The 19720-nt window shown below is 50.6% G+C and overlaps 1 long non-coding RNA gene across 2 annotated transcripts in view; it reads left to right on the forward strand.

Annotated features, from left to right (window-relative positions):
• The window catches only part of LOC132690451 (uncharacterized), an 84926-nt gene extending 65645 nt beyond the window's left edge, over positions 1-19281 (forward strand). Inside the window, exons 3-5 of one of the 2 annotated variants that reach the window (XR_009615408.3) lie at positions 2306-2358; positions 12475-12545; positions 12779-19281. This is a non-coding gene — a long non-coding RNA (uncharacterized LOC132690451). The remainder of the gene's footprint in view (positions 1-2305; positions 2359-12474; positions 12546-12778) is intronic. The other variant, XR_009615406.3, reaches the window with a different exon arrangement.
• Positions 19282-19720: the final 439 nt, after the last annotated feature.

Consider the following 19720-nt stretch of genomic DNA (forward strand, 5'->3'; position numbering starts at 1 on the left):
GGTGTTTGTCACTGGGCCGCGGAGCTGTGGATGTTCGTCAGTCGGAAGTTGCAGGCAGTTGAACGATATGGACAGGTGAAGGCTCCGTGGGGACCGGCCGGCTCGCGGAGAGCTGGAGGGGGTAAATTGAAGGTTTATTTATCCCATTCGCTGTCAAGGTCAGCTTGCTAGAGAGCTGTCCTATGGATGCTTACAAATGCCAAAATCCTGGCAAATTGTCGGAAAGAGCCTCCAAATCACTGACCTTTGTACAGCTCCCATCAACGTGCCCGTGTGTCTGAGCGGGGTCCTTAGAGGGAGTTAAATGGTTGGTAAAATGAGGCTTATGCTGTTGCTGTAATGTCAGCCGAGCTGCTACGTATTTTTTATTTTTGTGTTTTCAGCAGCAAGGATGAAGTTAAAGATATGACTGATGGGAGGCGGGGGTGTGCGTGCAAAATAATTATGCCGGCGTGGGTTCTGGCAGACGGGTGGGTCTGCGGTTCTCCTTTTGAGCACATTTCAGGCTTTGAGCCCCGAGGCATTTCAGCGTCCCCATTGTTATGCTCCCGGCTGGGAAGGGGCATCTGGGGGTTCCTTGCTGTCCCTCCTCCCCACCCAGGGCGCCGTGTAGCCGTAGGGTCTCACGAGGGCTGGCTGCTCTGAGCCATGCGTTCTCCTGCTCAGGACTTGTGATCTGACTTTGCCGTGACAGCTAATTTAAGGAGGCACGACAGAGCCAATCATGTTGTCTTGTCTCCCTTTGGCCAAGGGTGGGGAATTTACTAAAGCAACAACCGTGACAGTGAACTGAAAGTAGAGGTGATCAGTCGCCTGGGGATCGAGGAACACCCCCCACCGCGGAATATTATGCATCCATTAAAAAGAATGTGCTAGAGCTGTACCTGTTGGCCTGGAGATAAATGCACAGGGTCCTGAGAGAGAAGTGTGTGAGCTCTGTCGTGAGATTTCACAAAAGAATAAAACCACCCTCTGCCCAGGGGTGCTAGATAAAACACAGGATGCTCAGGGGGCGCCTGGGGGGGTCAGTCAGTTGAGCTTCCGACTTTGGCTCAAGTCATGGTCTCATGGTCTGTGAGTTCGAGCCCCACATCGGGCTCTGTGCTGACAGCATGGAGCCTGGAGCCTGCTTCGGATTCTGTCTCCCTCTCTCTCGGCCCCTCCTCTGCTCACGCTCTCTCTCTCTCAAGAATAAATAAACATTAAAAAATTAAAAACAAAAACAACAGGATGCTCAGTAAATTTGAATTTGAATTTCAAACGGTAAATGTCTAAAAATAGCTTAAAAAACGATTTGGTTGTCTGAAATTCCAATGTAACTGTATGTCCTGTATTTTTATTTGCTAAATTTGGTCACTCCTCTCCCACTCCCCAACCCATAGTATGTGTGCACACGGTGTATTTGTATGTGGTTTTGCAGGCATGAGTAAATAAAGAAACACACATCCTGGATCATTCACAAGGGTTTTCTGGAAGGGGCTGCATAGGGATTGATATGAGAATGTGGGGTAGAGGATGCAAGTGGAGGAGAAGGAGAGGGTGAGGCAAAAAGGAAGGACTTTCTAGATTTCCTGGGTCAGGGCCTGGGCTGGACAGTGAGGGCTCCGGGAGGATGTGGCAGGGAGGTCCTGGGCTGATGAACTCACCTTCCAGAGGGCAAGGCTGATGGGGGGCAGGCTGTCACGGGGCGAGGGCTGCTGGGGGCCCTGTGGGGTTCCCAGGAGGAGACTCTGCTTGGCCTGGGCGGTCAACAGTTCTTGTGCTGTTGGTTTGGGATAAAAAATAAAAGGTTGCATCTCATCGGGTCTGCTTCTCCTCTCTGGGAATCGCTCCTGGTCTGATCTTCCTCTTTAACCCGACGAGCCCAGCAGGACCTCCTAGTGCACTTCGGGGGCCCAGTGGCGGGTGAGAGGGACGCCACATCCCCATCTCCCTCTGTCTCATGCTGTAGGCAGTCACCACGGAGGCCCATGCATCCACTATTTACAAGACAGTTCAAAACTCTCCTTCTTATTTCCAAATTCAATTAAAGAGCCGCTAATACGTCCCAGGTTTGTTGTAACGAGCCCATAACAGAAACTGACATCATTATCAATTCAAACAAAACACAAACGCTTCATCTTCTGCTTCCTCAGGGAAACCCCCAACTTCCCGAGCTGGTGCCTCCCTGGCAGGGGAGGCCGGGAGCCTCACCTGGTTTCTCTCCTGCACAGACAAAGGGAGGGCCCTCTTATCCTACGGCACCCGACTCCCTTTGGTCAAAGGAGCCTTACATAATTGTGATTCTGGAATGTTCTTTCTATAGATGACGTCCCTTTCCAATCTCCTTTTGGGAGAGGAGCAGCTGTGCAGAGCCTGGTGAGTGGGTATTTTCTGTGTCCTTATGTGGCCCAAATCTCTGATGTTCTGATGTGGCCTCGAATATCAGCTTCTCATGATGCAAGCTATTTGAGGCTCCGACATCCACTGTCTGGAATGAAGAAGAAATGGGCCAAGAATCCTATCTGGGTGGTAACGCAGAGGAGGATCGTGGCGTGGAGGTTGTGAGAGGGGACGGGGGCAGGACAGGGGCAGAGTGGATGACTCAGGGGGTCCCGAAACTTCAGTCAGGGCACAGTGTGTCCAGCCAGGCTCCCCATTCAGATCTAAGGACTCATGGGGTTTCTGCTTTAGAGCTAAGGATCTAAAGATCTAAGGACTCATGGGGTTTCTGCTGGCCGGGCCCTGAAGGACAGGCCCACGAGGTGCCGGGGAGAAGCAACATGAATAGCCCGGAACACAAACTGAGGGCCAGGAATCGCCGAGCTCCTGAGGTAGGTGACCTTGTCCACTCTTCTCAACAATCCACGGGCATAGGTAGCGACTGCCTCAGTATTTTAGGTTAGGACACCGGCTCACTGAGACGTCCTATCATTTGAACCTAGTAAGTGGTTCAACCTGGGTCCAGAGGTCTGGGTTTAACACTTCCTCAGAGGCTGAGAGGCATGGCGGACACCTCACCCAACAGGTGTCCCTGTGAGTCGTGGACTCCTTCATCGGGGACCCCCTGCGAATGCACAAGGCCACTCCTCCTCTGGCCCCCCGGGCCCTTGGCGGCTTACACGCAGAGCTGTGGTCTCTCTTGTGGGGTCTTTCTCTGCATCCGGAATACCTTTCTCCTCTGAACGGGCCCCCGTGTTCCAGAGTCTTGTGGGAAGCTCTCATGGGCACTGGGAATCGGTCCCTTGGCCCTCGCAAGGATTTGGGGTGTATGCCAGTTCTGTGAGGCTGTGAGCCCGAGCCCTGCCACGCTGACGGCGAGCACTTCCCGCGTGCCGTGGGGTTGACCCAGTGGCGGGCAGCACGCCTTGGCCCCGGCTGAGCCTTGTGCAGCAACCTTCCCTGGGAAGCTAAGACACAGGCTGTTTTCCCAAAGGATCTGGTGCCTGGAGGCCCGGCTGAAAGACCCCCGGAGCAATGCCTGGGCAGAACCTTCTGTAGCACTTGTAATGGAGTGAGTGCAAACATCCTCTCCGCTGTGACCACCAGTGGCCCTGCTCCAGCGTCTCAGGGACCCTCTGTGCAAGCAAGCCCGGACCATCCCTAGCGGAAAATGACTAGTATTTTCTGCACAGAACCCATTGGCTCTGCCCTGGCTGGCTCCCAGCCACCCGAGCTATGTTTCCCATGCTGTTTCCGCAACTCCGAAGAAGGATGGACAGCCACAGGTTCCGCTGATGGGCGCCCAGACCCCAGAGAGGCCAGACTGTGCCTTCCCCTCACTCACCAAATATTCCTTAGCTGTGAAGGTTTTACCGTCAGCTGACATTGTCCTCGTCTCTGAAGATGGTGGACAAAACACACAAGATGCCTGCGTTCGTGGAGGTTGTAGACTTTGGGGGAGCAGGAGAGGAACCAATAGACAGACAAAGAAGCCCATTTCAGAGAGCGGGAAGTGCTCTCTGAAAAGAAAATACCGCAGGTGGATATGACTGGCGGCTTTATTTAGGCTTTCGGGATCTGAAAGCCAGCCAAGGGAAGGCCTAACAAAAGAGCATTCCTGACGCGGGGCAAGTCACAGGCAAAGGCCCTGGGGTCAGAGCAGCTGGTGTGATGGAAGCTGAGAGAACGCATCCGCGGTGGTTGGAGAGGAGTCAGATAGGCAGGCCTAACCGGGTGGCACAAGGCCCTGCACCTGGAACAACGGTCGGGTTGCGTTGTTAGCCTCTCACGCCTGTGACTTTCTTGTGCTGCTCCCTCCCTGGGAAAGTCTCCTCTTCTCCACCCACTGGAATCGAACTTTTCCGAGATGTGCCCCGTCCCGCACGGGATCCAGAGCTGTCACTAAACAGCCTATGGGAAGGTGTGTCTTTCTTACCACGGGCAATCAGGAATTCACTCGTCCGTGAGCAGGAGTTGCTGCTGGGGACAACTTCTTGCAGATAAGTGCAGATAAGAGCCCTGTGTCCGCGCCGACCCCGGGATCCGGGCACCCCGAGCAGGCCCTTGGCCTGTGGTGGGCTTTCTGCAAGGTGGAGGTTCTGTTTGAGTGACGGCTGCTCTGGGTCATCTCTAAGCTGGGAGATGTCCCCCAGGGGCCCGCGGGAGGTGGTGTTTCTGTGATAGTCACTCCATTTACTCAGGGGGCCCTCCTGAGACGGGGTCCGGCTGCGGCTTCCCTTGTGGGCCCCCCTCCCCACCTCTAATGCCCTCGCTGTGGACAGGCTCAGCCACCTGAGCCCGTGGTCTGCTCCGACCGTCCAGACCTGGTGGGACCCGGGAGAGAGCACACTGGGCCCCCTGAGGTCTGATGGCAGGTGTCTCCCCGGTACCCGCACCGTCTCTGCTCAATTCCGGGGTCACTCTTCTCCTCGGCCCGCTCCCACCCACCAGCAATATGTACTGTGGGTGGGATACACGAACCAGTGGGGATCCTCACTCTGCCCCTGGAGAGACAGAGAGGACTGTCTTCTCCTCCTTGGGTGACCCGGCCTCTTTCCCTTGCTCCTACTTTTTGGAGTCAGATGTGGTTCAGTCAGATGGCAGAGAAGGCATGATGATTGCAACCATATATCCTTAACTCATTTTGGGCCGAGAGCTAACAAACTTCCCTCATGCGTGATGGCAAGGGGTGGGGAGTGGGGAGATGTTTCGGCTCTGGCGTGGAATGATCTTGCCACAGCCTCCCTCTGCCCCAGCCACCGACTCCTTGTGATGGCCGAGCATCAGGACCAGGGACCAGCATGCTCCAGCAGGCTCTGAAACCCCAAGCCCAGCACCGAACCTGGCAGTGAGTGACTTTTTTTGAGAGGAGATGTTCTCTCTCAGCAGTCAACTTTGCTAAAGGTGATAAAACTGTGACCTTGACCTTGAGGCAGTGCCATCATCAACAGAGCCTCAAGGCTGTGCTCAGGGCCGCCTACCTGTGCCACACCAAGTTGCAAAAAGTCTTAGGAATATTTACAGTTGGTCTTTAAACAGCAGTGGCTATGAATAAAAGAGCCATATCTCACATCATTAGTCCATAAATATGCAGTTTGGTTTTATTTGTCAAATAAAATAACCTGAGATTGAACTGCCTGGTTGAAAGACACAGACATACATACACCTGTCTCCTTGCTCTGCCCCCTTCCCCGTCTTCATGTCTGCCACCCTTCGGGAATGTTCTTTGCCCAAGCACATCCTCCTTTCTCCCTTTTCCAGGATTCCTGGGGATGGTCGTTCGGGCAGGTTTCTCTCCCCCTCCCTCTTGAGGGAAGCCTGTTGAATGCCTGGACTGTCATAGTGACCCCCCCCCCCTTCCCGGGCTCAAGCTCTTCAGGGAAGGGGCAGTTGGAATCCCCTCACCTATTTCCCTTATTTAAGGGAGCCTCATTCATTTTCAGTTTATAAAAGGCTTGGAGCCTGTGCCGGGCCGGAAGTTGGCTCTGCTGGTGGTGGGAGACTCCCTGCGGGAACAGAGTGGCGAGGGCTCCATTATACCCCGGCCTGGGGCTCAAGCTGTCCCGGGTGGGAGTGTGTAACTGGCGAGGGTCCTGGAACAAGAGAGGGAAGGCAGGAACACATTTCCCTGGGGATCTGGGACTTTAGGTCGTGGAATGCACTTGTGACAGCCTTGTGTGCCCTGCTCTGTCTGGCTCTGGGTACGAGAGACCTGGGGGGCAGGCGTGCTCTGGGCGTGGCTGGTGGAGTAGGCCGTGTGCCCTGAGTAGGTGTCACAGGGAAACGAGGATGGTGTGCTGGGTGGGCACCGGGGCTCCTGCTCAGTGGGTGTGGCTGGGTGACCCGGCATGGCCTCTCAAACAAGGCTACCTGCACGCCCTGAGTCTCCTCAGAGGAGCCTTGAACTTGATCTAACTTGGCTCCTGCCCAGACAGAGCAAACCGTGTTCTGATCTGAACTCAAAGGGTTGTGGGTAATTTTGAAAGCAGGGATACTCACGACCACTCATCCTGTCAACGCACAATGTCACTAAGACTCAGCGCACTGAATTGGAACTTTAGCTCAGAGTGCTGGTTCTTCTGCAAAAGAGACTTTGACTTTCAAACTTGCGTTCGCCTTCTAGGCTCAGAGGCTGAGCTCCGTCAGGGAGACTGAGGGGCGCGATAGTGAGGTGTGAGGGTCTCACGTTCAGCCGCCCACACTCAGGGGGCTGCAAGGTCCAGTGCTGGAGTTGTTGGTGTTGCCTGGACAAAACCTTCTAGGCTCAGCTTTGGCTTCTCCTTGGATTCCGTTGGTAAAATAGTTGTGGATTCCAGACTGGTGGTCACCAGCACCCTGTAACATGCAGGGCTCCGACACACAAATAAGCCCTAGTTTTCAGTTAACGTGACTTTTTCTTACTGTGCCTCTTCAAGATACTTTTTGTAGAGATTTTAATTTCAGGTAATCTCTCTACAACGTGGGGCTCGAACTCACAACCCCAAGGTCAAGAGTGGCACACTCTACCGACTGAGCCAGCCAGGCGTCCCTGTGCCTCTTTGAGATATTATGCTCATAGATGCCATGTTTATTAAACAAGCCTGTGTTGTGTTTTTAAAAGGAAGTTGGCCATGTGATGAAGTTCAAAGCCATTGTATTTTTTCCCCCATCAGAAATGCTGTCTCTGAAAGGTACTTCAGAGGCATAAGGCTTCTTTGCTCCAAACTGAGAAGTGATACCCTGCACCGAGAATTCATTCTTTATTTTTTTTTTTAAGTTTATTTATTTATTTTGAGAGAAAGAGAGAGAGAGAGAGTGAGCATGAGCAGGGGAGTGGCAGAGAGAGGAGGAGAGAATCCTAAGCAGGCTCTGTGCTGTGGGCACAGAGCCCAAGTCGGGGCTCAAACTCATGAACTGTGAAATCACGACCTGAGTCATGAAACCAGGAGTCGGACGCTTAACCAACAAAGCCACCCGGGGGCCTGGAGAATTCATTCTTCTTGAAGACCCAGAAGTAAAACAGAATTAAACGAAGTATAAAAAGTGGAAGAAGGAAAGAGGTTGTCCCCGGTCTGGCTTTCCAATCAGTTTGCTGTGGCCTCAGCGTGTGTGGAATTGCCAAACACCGTCCCTGGTTGGTGTGAACCCCGGGGAGTTGGATAAGAGCGGAACAAGTCCGACGTGATTTGTAGGGTGGTCTTCGGGCATGGGAGGGGCTGGCTTTTCTCCCGCGGCTCTTACCCTTTTGGTGTCCTTGAAAGTTTCATCTTTTAAAGTGAGGGTCATTTTCCTGGTGCCAAGATACTGTTTTTGTGCTGGAACACTTGTCAGGGATTGTGACATAAGACAGAAACTTACACTACTTGCCACGAACAGAAAGGAACATGTCTTGTTAGCGGCACAGGCAGGATACACAGCCCAGGCCAGTGGCTTTTATTGCTTTGGCACAGGAGACGAAAACATCATCCAGTTCAGTGATGCTCTATCCTTGAGGGAACAGGCAGGGTCTAACCCGAAGCACCAGAACCATGGGTTTCGGATGGGCCATCCCGGCCGACCCCAGACACGCACCGTGGGGACTTGTGCTCAGACTCTGGGGGTGAGATAAATAGCACGCAGCACTTTGCCGCGCCGAGGGTCAGACCCGAGCCAGCAGCCTTGCAAGGTACGGACGCATCGGTGGGACCTGCTCAGTGAAGCCACTTCCAAGGCCAGGGCGACCCCGCGAGGTCTTTCTTCTTGGCTGAAACAGCCCTTGCGCCGTGAGGCACGGAGGAGTGGGGGCTGCCATCGTTGGTCAGACGAACCGGCTGAACCAAGAGGGTCTGGTGACGGTGTCCTTGTTTCACGTGGACACAGCGGAGAACATTTTCCCTCAAACGCTTCGTCCGGGCTCACCCGAAGCACGGTGCCATAAAACAGCCAAACAGAAGTTCCATGAAAAGTATTCTCAGGGCACCCGGGTGGCTCAGTCGGTTAAATGTCAGACTTCAGCTCAGGTCATGATCTCACAGTTTATGAGTTTGAGCCCTGCGTCGGGCTGTGTGCTGACTGCTCAGAGCCTGGAGCCTGCTTCGGATTCTGTGTCTCCCCCTCTCTTTGCCCCTCCCCCGCTCACAGTCTGTCTCTCTCTCTCTCTCTCTCTCAAAAATAAACATTAAAAACAATTAAAAAAAAAAGAGAAGTATTCTCAAACATGGTTGTTGACGGTAAAAGAGTAGTACAAGGTTGAAAATATAAAACCCTTGTAGCCTGTGTTTGTTGTCTGTAAGGTCCCTCTGGGGCAAGCTGACCTGTGTCCCCCCCTATTCTCTGGGGCAAGCTGACCTGTGTCCCCCCTTATTCTCTGGGGCAAGCTGACCTGTGTCCCCCCCCCCATTCTCTGGGGCAAGCTGACCTGTGTCCCTCCCTATTCTCTGGGGCAAGCTGACCTGTGTCCCCCCCTATTCTCTGGGGCACGCTGACCTGTGTCCCCCCCCAATCTCTGGGGCACGCTGACCTGTGCCCCCCCCCCATCTCTGGGGCACGCTGACCTGTGTCCACCCCTCCACCCATTCTAGTTGACAGACAGCCCTGTCTTGGGCACGGGAGCAAGGGTGCCATGACTGGCCCTGCTTGACCCACAGGCCTGATGTCTGCAGAGAACAGGACGGACTCCCCAGAGGAGAAGGGAGCAGGCTATGCCTCTGCATCACGTATTTAAAACATTTATACAACATCCTTAAACTTCTTCCAGGAACGAAAGTTTTAAATGAGGGAGAGAGCCTCCGCTATTTCAAGGTCTTGGATTCCTTCCCTTCCTGGCAAATGTGAGGAGCCATGCAGATTTTGAAGTTCCCTCCAGAAATGGAGGAAGACAGATTTAGCAAGGACGCAGAAGAGCCCACGGGTATGAAACACCTTGATCCTCTTTGAGCTGAAGCCCTTCTCACGAGGACAAGGGTCCTCGGGTCTGAGGCCCGACTGCGTCGTTCCCAGCGTATTTCACGATCGTTTTCTGCGTCGGTTACTAGTGTGGCAACGGGACATGGGCATTTAGGAATGAGACCAAATGAAGATATGGGGGCACCAATCTTTGCTGCCTTTGCTCTGACCCTCGGGTGCTTAGTATCAGTTTCTGTTAACCCGCAGGACTTCCAGAAAGGCCGGGCAGTTAATGTGTCTTGCTCTCACTGAACTCCTAGGGAGCGGAAAGATATTTTCTGTTTGCATCTCCAGCCAATAGCTGCGAGTGCTTGGTTATAAAGGTTGATTAATGGATGCTGATTGATTATTTGGTTCACTTTAATTGGCTACCCTCTCCGCCCCATTCCCCCGCCCCCAAATAAGACCGAGTGAAGGTATGATAGGCAATGTTCGGATGGCCAGATTGTAAGAACATGGAGTATAGTTTTCATGAGAACCTCAGTGCTTTTTTTCTTACGTTTTCTGAACAAGCGGTCCACAGTGACTGTGCTGCTAATAATGCACGCCTTCATCCGAGATTGAATTTAACCACCACCTGCTCTGGGAAGTCTTCCTTGTGTCCTGCAGGGTGGCTCTGGACCCACAGCACACATGTCTCAGGCTGTGACGGCTGAGGGGCATCAGTAGGAAGGAGACCGGGAGGGCAGGTCTGGTAAGGGAGGCATGGGCAGCTGAAGGAAGTGGGCAAGGGTTGGGGCAGCTCCTGTCTGTGGCGGAGAGAGGGAAGGGGGCGCTTCATTTTGGAAAGACAAGCGGTATGAAGTCAAGGGAACAGTGACAAGGAAAACCTATTTGATGACTGGATTCCAGGATTCCAGCCCCAGCCTTCCATGACGGGCAGCCAAGGCTGTGCATTTATGTGCATCAATTAAACCAGGAGGGAAACTTCGAAAGGAAAGTCATTCCAGTAAAAATCTAACAAGCTCGGGGCTGACTTTGAGGATGTGTGTGCAATCACAACAAAACCATTTTCTTTTTCCTCTGGGATAAATTATTTCAGTTCTCGGTGGGTGTTTGGAGGTGGGCTGGTCTTTCCCCCTAAAGATAAAGCCTGGAGTTACACAGAGACCCTCAGAAGAATCCAGAGGGAGAGACCTTGGAGGGGAGGCCACCTTGGGTTAGGGGGTGTGCAAGAAATCCAAGTCCTCGCTCAAGGTCCCCAGTCTCCATGATAGGAGGATGATGTCACCATGCCACACAGGTTAGGACAGAGAGCGTTAGGAACCTCTTTGACCATCAAGCACAGTTATGTCTCAGTGATCCTTGGCAGGTTTCGGTTGAAGAAAAAAGTCATCAAAGCAAAAATGTCAAATAATAATAACAGTAACAAAAATAGTAACACCAGAAGAGAGTGCAACACCATTGGTTAGATTCCCAGGGCACGGAGTCTGCTGATAACATCAACGACACAGTGCCAGGTTTTTTTTTTTTATTCCAGGGACAGATAAAAAAGAAAAAAAAAATCACAAACTGCCTGTCCCCTGATAACACAAACACAACTGCAAATAAACATATCAATGTCTACACACAATGCACATGTATGCAGAATCCATACTCCTGGCGATTCTTCAGTTATCAAGCAAATGTCCTTTGGAGGTTAAGACACGAAGCCGTTAATTCAGTCTCGGGTTTGGGGTAAAGTTTGACCGAATAAAAAGGTGAGGCCGATGAGGTGGTGTTCGTTGGGGATTTGGGAAAGAAGAGGCTTTTTGCGGGGAGGTCATTATATCTTCATTGACCCTCACGTGGCTCCCCCAGCCCGGTGTCGGGGGCTCTCTGCCTCGCCATGTGACATCTCCTTTCGAGATGAGCTGCCGTCACCTTGCGGAGGCCCCCTCCCCGGATGCATTTTCTAATCAGTTCACATGATTGAGCTTCCACCAAGTGATGCTTTACTTAATTCCTTTCCGCCTGTAGGGGTGTGAGGCTTGGAGGGCCTCTCGTCAAAACTTTGGAGGGCTCTGTCAGTTTGAAAAGAACATGACCTTTAAATTGTATCAGTATGTTTGCTGGTGCATAAGGGAAAGGAAAAGGTTTGTCCTGATGGAAAACCACGCCGAGACCAGGGAGTAATTCAGAGGGAACCAGCCCAGGAAGTTAATTTGTTTATACATAATTTGCTAAGTGGGGGCGAGAATGGGGTCCACGCACCTGCTGGCTACAAAGAGCCCACAGCCCGGGTCTGGGGATGGTTAGCCTGTTTAGACCATTTTTCTTCCCGTTGCTTCTCCCCTCCGAGCCACCACTATCATAGCACAGGTCAACCCATATAGTCCCGTTGCTTGTGATTGAGGGACAGATTGTAAGAAAGAATTTTCTCCTATATGGCTGACAGCTCTGGGGCTGAATTATTAACCTCCGGCGAGATTAGCAAGGATGCTGTGTGACGGAAGTTGGAAGGTGAGGACTGGTTTTGAAAAAGTTCACTGAGAGACTGCTTTTTAGAACTCAAGGCATATATTCTGATCTTATTTATTTATTTTAAGTTTATTTATTTGTCTTTGAGGAAGAGAGAGAGAGAGAGAGCATGTGCTGGGGAGGGACAGAGAGAGAGAGGGAGACACAGAACCCGAAGCAGGCTCCAGGCTCCGAGCTGTCAGCTCAGAGCCCGATGCAGGGTTCGAACTCACAAACCACGAGGTCATGACCTGAGCTGAAGTCGGACATTCAACCAACTGAGCCACTCAGGCGCTCCTAATCTCATTTTTTTTTTTAAAGTGTTATTAGAATAAGAAGCATTCAGGAAGCCTATCTGTTTTACACACACACACACACACACACACACACACACACACACAATTGCGTGCATACTTTTGTACGCTGTGTGCAGTTTTCATTGTTTATTTGTGTGATTTTCTTTTTTTTTTTTTTAAGTTGCGTGACTTTGAATTTAGCAAACCTTTAAGTCTGACCCTTTGTGCCAGGGTTTGCCGCTACTCTTCTCTTTCTTCCAGTTAAAATATATCGACACGTGATGCAGAAATAATCAGAGGTGACGAAAATGGACTTTGCCCGCTTTAAAGCGGTGACCAAAAAGCAACAAAGTTTGAGGCGGGAGCAGATGTATACTAATTTTAATTGTTCATTTGAAACATGTTCATCTTTCAGAATCGAGCAAGCTGCCTGCCTTGTCACTCCCGTCCTCTGAGGGGAGAGAGACGGTCCCTCGCTGGAGCCGAGTGAGTGTGCTTATGGAGATGGGGAGTCGGGAAGAAGGGCTGGGTTGCTTGGCTCTGAGGTTGGGATAGAGCCCCTTGCTTTCTTGGGGAGGGTTACGTGATTCCGGAGATTAAGAATTTTGGAGGAGAAACACAAAAAGGAGCCTCCAAAGGCACTCACATTAGGAGTAAGACGTGTGGTGGCCTCTCTCTATAAACACATTGTAACCAGACAATATGTTTGCCCTTTGCAGGGAGAGAGAGCAGCGAGCGGGTTCCTGACTCCGAGCCCCGTTTGTCCTCGTGCTGTGAAGCATAAGCATTTGTCAGGTTAGGTGAAGCCCCTGTGCCCGACCGCAAGCCACGGTGCTGTGAAGGATTGTCTGAGTCTAGGTTCCTAATGCAAAATGCAAAATGGGAATTGAAACGTATCTGATGGAATTAAAACATTAGTATTGGCTTTCAGTTCTTGCCTCCCTGGCTCCCGTAACAAATGTAGGGCATCTTAAAAATAAAAGCCAACAAACCAAGAGAAAACAGCCAGATGCCTTTGCAAGACAGAGGAGGCACAAAACCTCTCTGCAAGACTTGAGAGTTGATCTGCCCCAGTGTGAACTCTGGCAACTGTTTATTCTCTATCTTGGACATATACTTTTCATTTCTTTTAAGTAGAATGCTTTTATTTTTACTACGGGTATAGGAAGACACTGTGACATGTTGATAAATGAAATAATCCCGATTACCACGTTAAGCCACATGTCGGGAATTTTAGAAGGAAAATGCCATTAAGAAACCCAGTGTATATATGTTTACCCTCGTGTCAGTGTTTAAACATGTGTATACACCGGGTCTCTCCAAAGTGGGGTTCGGTGACTGATCTCTTTCAAGAAAGTTCATGGGGCATTTAATCAGAGTTGGCTCCTATTGTCTGTGGACTGGGCGTGGTCCCTGGCATCTGGTCCTTTACCAGATAGGTTTGGTATTCATCAAAATGGCGGAACCAACATGTGTGGTTCTCCACCCCTGGAGGATGTTCAGGCTTATCTTTAATCCCAAATCTTGGAACTCTAAGTAAACTGGGACATGCATGCCTTTTAAGCCCCGGTGAACCCAGATTCAGTGCCTTAATTCTAGTTCCACGAGGCTTGAGGACATCTATGTTTGGGTTACCACCCTGACGCTCACCAAGAGGCAGGACACTTGGACCAAGGAAGCAAAATGCCCCAAAGGGCCCTGTCTGGGCTCCAGACATTTCCATTCACTTATGCTCATGACGTTTCCAGCCATCTCAATGGGAAGCTAAGAAAGCCATGGTAAACTTCTCTAAGGGGTTTCTTTCTCCCCGCCATCTCGAAACCTGGCACTTCAGACATCTGTCTGGTGAGGAGCCACGGTTCCCCAGTCTCCATTCCTGCTAAATCTCAGTTGGTCCTTAGCCCCGGGAGAGTGCAAAGGTAAACAGGAGAGGTTCAGGAACCAGTGGGGACGCTCATCAGGCCGTAGTCGGTCCACCCAGCCCAGAGTTAGGGAAGGAAACCTTCACCACTCGCTCAGCCCCCACGTCCCGTGAGTCCTGGGCTGGCTTGGGGATGGCTTATGCTGATGTAACCCCAAGGTTTTGGACTCCCCTTCATGTCACAAGTAGGCTGCTCCTCCAAGGAGCTGAAGAACTGAGCTTCTAGATCTGCCCTTTTTAGTCCATAAGATCTCCTTGGCCTCACACACTCGTTCACTCCAGGTTCTGGACCCCCGGGTTTCTGGGATGGTGTCTCACACCCCAGCCCTCTCTCTCCTGAGTTTGTTTCCAGGGCGTTGCAGAGTGAGGCCCTTGACTTTGCCCTGCCTCTGTTCTGAAGAGCTCGGGGTAATTTCTGGCTATTTTCCCAGAGGTGTGGTGGTGCAGGCTCCCTGGTTTGGGCCCTGTGGCCGGCACACCCTGCTTTGGGTTGAGACTGAGCGGCTTGGCCCACGGAGCTCGGGACGTTGTCCTGGGGTCTGAAACTTTCCTGAGACTTGGGCCTGTCTAGGTGAGGTGAATCTATGACTCTCCAGACACGTTTTGAGTGAATTGGTTTCAGCTTTCACAAAATGCTAATGTTGATATTGTTTACGTCTGGCTGCATTGTTTTTCACTTTAAAATTACAGCTTTAGTACATTAAGCTAATTTCATAATACTGTATTAACTTAATATTCCATAAATCACACATGTCAGATTGCATTGTTACGGATGCACAAAACCCAAATTTACTACTCAAGCTCTCCAAACACATGTATTCATAATTTGCTCCAGCGAGCCCTGTGCTGCCATATAGGGTTAAGGAATTACACGTTCCAATGCCAGGCACAGATCATGCCTCTCTCTCTCTCTCTCTCTCTCTCTCTCTGCAATTGTTCTCCATACAAATTGAAACAATATATTTCCAGCCATTTTCATAGTTGTAATTACTAGCAAAAATCGTAATACCGCGAACATATTTTAAACACCTGCACTTTTGGTCCAACTCATTTTTTTTTTCTTTCTTTTAAGCTGAGTGTTTCCATTTGAATAAGGTTGAGAAAGCTCACTGGTGGTAGCAATCTCTGGGTATGTTTTCTCCTGGAGGAAGATGATGACTTTTGACTCGGAAGGGAGAGGTAGAGAGAAAATGGCAGAAGGAGTTCGGGCGGCACCCTCTCTCTCCATTCCCTTCTTTGCTCTCTCTCTTCCTCTTCCCCTTGGGGAAAGGGATTTAATTGCAGCGAGACTGGCTTTCACGCGTGCTGCCCGGCCCTCTTGCAAGGGTGCAAAGTTCTGTGCCTAAGCCTGGCTGGCTGGTTCCGGGAACAAAGGGATGCTCTCTGTGGGGGACATGGCGCTGGGCTGGGGCACAGAGGAGCCTCTGTAGGTTTTTAACCACACACTGTCTAATCGGGCTCTGACAAGCCCATTGTAAATCAAAGGTCTGGTAAGTGGGGATGCCAGAAATGTTTGATCTCCTTCCAAGCCTTGAAACAACTTGCTTATTTTTTCTGCAGTTTGGCCCCTCACTAAAATAAAACATTGAGAGATGAATGTTCTGACGGGTCATTGTGTGTCAAGCTGTCACTCTGTAATGGTTACATATTTCAGCTGGATTGAGGTGGTGCCGGTTGGGGGAGGTCTGTGAGAAAGAGAGAGGCAGAGAGATAGGGTAGGGAAGGAGACAAAGGGTAACAAGGTTTCTGCTTTCTCCTTGTGGCTGATCTTCATTTAAACCAAACACTTGTCATGTTCAGGGGAAGTTTTATAAATTTTTAATGATATTGGGTACAACTGGTGCTTTGAAATTTGCTGTACTTTAATTTTTTCTTCGTTAGCAAAGGTTCACTAATGCATTGAAGTGCTAAGAGCGTATCCTAGGGATGCCACGATAATTGTGTTGTTAATAATATTGTGGCACTAGTAATGTTCTCCTGGTAATCAAGGCATGAGATTTTTTTTTAATATATTCAGTTATTACACTGCATCTCGTACAAATCATGTCAATTACAATTGCCAGCCTGTGACAGTTAAAATAATTGTATACGTTTTCTAGAATTTTCCATTGGCTTGGCTAATCAAGCTAAAAAAAAATCAACACATTATTTGCATTAATTTTGTTTCTAGTCTATTCCCACTCCTAAATCATTTGTCCATCTACTTCAAAAGGCAGAACAGTAAGTATTTTAATAATAAATATACGCACACATTCACACCAACCTAATTTAAGAATACTTCTATAGGTCTGGCAAGACGGAATCATCCGGTAGGGATGTTTTGTGTGACTGGGTTTATGACTTTCAGTGGTGTGCGTGCATGCTGAGATTGAGTTCACATTGCATACACTTGGGATATGTGGAGTCTATGTTTATATAGACAAACCTTGTAAGAACATTCACTTTAGCATTTTCTATTTCTGTATTCAGTCCGTAGTTCTGTCTAGGTCAGGGAAATTACACGATTTCGGTCTTTCCTTTTTGGCTTCACTGAAATAGCTCAATATTCCTCTGCACCAGGAAATGATGTATGTAATGCTTTGCAGAATAGCACTGCAAATTTGCAGCTCGAACACTCGTCTTCCACTTCTATGAGCTCTGCCTCCTGACCGGCACCGAGGCTTGCTTTATTTGGAACTGAAATAGCTAAACACTCAAAAAAGTACTGAACGTGTGAGACCGGCTGCACACGGAGTCCCCTGCAGTGTCTCAGCAAATCTCCCCGGAGCCTGGCCTCTCTCTCCATCACCCAGAGTATACCACCCCCTGTCACGGGCAAGAACGGGGAGGCGTTTTGGTGACACGGAGGCATTTTTGAATGAGGACCCCGGGGTGCACGGGAGGAGGAGATGGGAGGCTGGTGGGGGCGCCCTTTGCTGCCCGGCTGCCAGCAGCCCCACCGCACACGGGGACGGGGCGAGGTGTGTGGCTGGGGACCGCTCTCAGGCAGACCCTGAAGAGTGGGTCAGCCTGGCCTGTTCCATCTGCGGAAGAAGGAGGATCAGAAAGCAAGCAGGAGCATAGTAATATCACGAGGGGCCCTCCAACGGGGAAGAATGACAGATCTTGCAAAATAATAGTGGCAGAAGGACCCGAAGAACGATAGGTGGACAGAACAGGATTATGTGAGCGGTTTTCCGACAGCTCGGCGATATCATTTGGACGATAATAAATAGGCTCCCCAATTTCCGAGGCTCTCCACACCCCCCTCGCTCTCCGTACCCTTCTAGGCCGGGTCTGTGATGTCAAGATTTTGCATGAGGGTCAGTGGCTACAGGTTGTGAGGGTCAGGGCAACAAAATATTTTTTCCCTTTTTAATGCAATCATATTCTCTTAAACATGGCTTGAACAAATCATCTCTCAAAACGTAGAATTTATTTCTCAACTTTGCCTGGAGGTACAGCAGAGAGAACAGATTTTTTTCCTCTCTCTGGCCCTTTGAGTCCTGACCATGCAGAATGGATGGCTTTAGAACTGTACACGGACAGGAAAATCAATGCGTCATACCAGGAGGCTTCAGGGGTTAGGTTCCCATGTCCGTGTCAACAAGGCTATTGGTTTTTTTAATGCTCCAAAGTTATCACTTCCCGCCTGCAAGAGCCACCACTGTGACTTGTGTGGTCAAACCTTAACAAAAGAATTTCCCTTTGCCCACCGCTCGGTGGCATGGAATTTAATTACTGCGCAGGGAGAATTTTTCCAAGTATGACAATTGAAAACAAACAGGCAGGCCCCCAATGGCAGACGTACCCAGGGCACCTGGCTGGTAGGTTTCGGAGGGGGTCATGATCTCGTTTGAGGCCAGGACACCATGTCTGCAGCAGGCCTTAGCAATATGGCTCGAAGGCGGGGGACGCTGTGGGTCTCTGGAGACTCCTGGAGTGCAGCTTGCTGGGAAGGAGGACACCCCCTTCCACCTTTTGGGTGGATCATCCCGGTGTCTGTTGGGATTTGGGGGTGTAAGGACGGGGGGCGTCGCCTCTCTCCTGCTTTAAAGGCCGCTGTTCCAGGAAGGATGCTTCCATTTGTCAATAGAATTATGTGCCATCGGGTGGAGACCACGTTGCTTCAAAATAATGCTTGTTGTCATTAGATTTTAAACTGAGTATCCGAAAATGAAGCCTTGGTTAAACCTCTGTCAATTTAATCAGTCCGACGACGGCGTTTGGTTTACTGAGCCGGGAGGAGTCCCGGGCCCCGACCAGCAGACCCAGGATTTTTCAGATTCACCGCGTTTGCAGCCGCACCGGGTCCGGACGCCTCCTAGATGCTGGGCCGGGCAGGCCCTGTGCCCTCCGAAAATGGCCCTTTGATCTGGTTTTCGTCCTGGCCGCCCCCTCCCCCACCGCTTTTCCCTAGGCTGTCCTGTCGGCAGTGACACAGTGCTAACGCCCCAGTGCTGGAGGCCACCGTGAGCATTGCTCACTTGCAGCGGGCGGATGAAAAGGCAGTGCAGATGTAATTTGTTTTCAATGGCTGTTTCAAAAGAATAATTGTGGTGACATTGCGGGATCAATATTATAGATTTTTGTTTTCAAGTACACTGTATGTGTGGTGCTAAGGGGAGGCAGGAAATACAACCCTGCAGCCTGAATACAATAAAAATGGATTGAGGTCTGCGGGTATTTGTCGGCTGCTAGCCATCATGGGTTCGGAACATCATTGGTGGGATTACCGAGTTTGTCCTTTGGGTTGGTATTTCATGGTGAATGTGTGCACATTTCCTGTACTTTTCGTCTCTTGCTTCTTTGGGGACCTGTTTCCTGAATTCGTGCAAAGTAACTAGAGATGCGTTTCCGGAACCCCAGGCTTGGTTTCGCTTGCTACCGAGTGCAGGTGGCCGGGGCTGGCGTGTCCCCGTGTGCGGCTTCCCGGGTGAAGATCTGCGGGGGAGGCTGGACATTTCCACGAGAAAACGTCAGCTGCCAGCCCAGAGCAGATGTGGGATGATTCTGGCAGCAGTGTGTGTCTCCTCCCGCTCTTCGTATAGGCCCTTCTAGAGGACAGGCCTCCTGTTGGCGTCTGTGGGTCCCGGATGGAAGCAGGGGGTCTCTGTGACCGTGGGAGCACGTCCCCCAGCCGCCCTTTGGATTGCCGCCGGTTGCAGCTTCGTCCTTGGACAGCATGCTCTTCGGAGAAGCACTTTGCTCAGGAAGCTTATCTTATCGCTTGAAAATCCACGAACTCCGGAGGAGGTGATCGGGGCCGCCTGCGTTCAGGCAGGTTTCCTGACTTGGGGTAACTAGACAAAAATGCAGATCCCGGGGTGGAAATTATATGAACAAAGAATTAGTAATAAAGCTGAGTAAATGTAATGAGATGTGAAAGGGAGCATGGTGTGCCGTTTCCCCCCTGTCTTTTGTAATTAGCCCTTCAAAGAAACGGAAATTCCGGCGAAATACCTTTCTCCTTGCTGGCTTCAAACCGCAAATGAACATGACTTGTTCAGAGGTGAGAGAAAGAGCGGGGTTCAGAAGGACACCCGGGATAGGACAGCTGGAACATGTGGCCCAATCGGCTCATTTGACAGATGGGGAAACTGAGACATGGGTATTCCTGGAGCTCTGGCTGGTCTTCCAGCGAGATCAGAGAGGCTGCCTATTCTGACTTCCAACCCAGAGCTTGCCAAAGCCCATGAACTTGGCTCTTCTGTGGGCTTATTTTATCTGGAGAGCGCAATGTCTTTTTTTGTCTTCTTTT

Source organism: Panthera onca, chromosome E2, assembly GCF_046562875.1.
Source record: "Panthera onca isolate mPanOnc1 chromosome E2, mPanOnc1 haplotype 2, whole genome shotgun sequence".
NCBI classification, from domain to species: Eukaryota; Metazoa; Chordata; class Mammalia; order Carnivora; family Felidae; genus Panthera; species Panthera onca.